Source organism: Sinocyclocheilus anshuiensis, unplaced genomic scaffold, assembly GCF_001515605.1.
Source record: "Sinocyclocheilus anshuiensis isolate Anshui unplaced genomic scaffold, SAMN03320099.WGS_v1.1 C32684501, whole genome shotgun sequence".
NCBI classification, from domain to species: Eukaryota; Metazoa; Chordata; class Actinopteri; order Cypriniformes; family Cyprinidae; genus Sinocyclocheilus; species Sinocyclocheilus anshuiensis.
The window spans coordinates 1-1,288 of NW_015619162.1; the positions used below are offsets into that span (position 1 = coordinate 1).

A 1,288-nucleotide genomic window follows, 5' to 3' on the forward strand; every position below is an offset into this window, starting at 1 on the left:
CATTTGCTATTAATAATAAAAACACACCTATTCAAGAACAATAAACACATATCAACAGGTCTTTACCATAGGTTCCATGTGATGTCACTGTTTTATCGCCGCCATTTTTGTGTCCGGTCACAGCTGCGCTCTGTTTTAAGTCTATGGTTACAGCAACTAGTAGAACTAGTCTATTGCCTTGCTAGGCTAAAAGCTAAGTGCTATCACACAGTTATTGATAAAGATCATTCTTTTAATAGTTTCAGGGTGCATATAGTTGCATTGCGAAGACCATGATGTGTGAATGAATCTTGGCCAAGTTGTTGCAAACACAGTGTCTTATCATTGAAAGTCTTATAACTTCATGTCAAAGAGTGACCTTTCACGCACTTATCCAGCATACAGTTCAGGTTTGTTGCATTCCTATCGTTTCTGTGTATATAAAACATGTACTGAATATGTATGAAGTTTATATTGCATAATACATCTTTTTTTAAACTTTAAAAATTAAAATTCGGTCATTATTACTTACACCCATGTTCCAAATCCATATGTTTTTCTTTCTTCTGTGGAACACAAAAGAGGGCATGTTGAAAAATGTTGGTAACCAAACCATTTTGGTACCCATTGACTTTTATTGTATGGGCAAAAAAACAACACTGAGACACTCATACACTATATTCCACAGAAGAAAGAAAGTCTTACTGGTTTGGAAGGACATGAGGGTTAGTAAATGATGACTGAATGTTTATTTTTAGGTGGACTACACCCTGAATTACACTTTCCAGTGTTTCTCATTGAAGTGGTCACTGAACGAGTTGCTGTCTACATCACAACAACTGACTTCGACAATGACATTGTGCGCTTCATTCATTTCTTTATTTTCCAGGTTGCTGCATCCACAGGACATTCAGTGGTGCTGGTGGACACATCTGAGGACATACTGAAGAAATGTACAAAGGGTATTGAGGCTAGTCTGAAGAGAGTGGCAAAGAAGAAATTTGCAGAAAAGCCTGAGGTTAGTTTGACATCACAGACATGAACTGAAGTCACAAAGATTTAAGGACTAGTCGTCCTCTATCGTTCATTCAGTCATGGAAAGATAACTGTGGCTCACGTTCTTTAGGATGGAGAGGCCTTCGTTCAGAAAGTCCTGAAGAACATCTCTACTAGCACAGATGCTGTGTGTAGTTCAGGGCACTGATCTTGTGGTGGAAGCTATTGTGGAAAACCTAAAAGTCAAACAAGATCTGTTTGGAGCTTTGGACAAAGCGGCCCCAGAGTAGGAAATACACTTTTTTTTTTTTTT

The 1,288-nt window shown here is 38.0% G+C and overlaps 1 long non-coding RNA gene across 1 annotated transcript; it reads left to right on the forward strand.

Annotated features, from left to right (window-relative positions):
* Positions 1-267: 267 nt before the first annotated feature.
* Positions 268-1,255, forward strand: LOC107682881 (uncharacterized). The gene is made up of 3 exons (XR_001633614.1): positions 268-389; positions 869-997; positions 1,106-1,255. It is a non-coding gene; the product is annotated as an uncharacterized LOC107682881 (long non-coding RNA).
* The last annotated feature ends 33 nt before the right edge of the window (positions 1,256-1,288 follow it).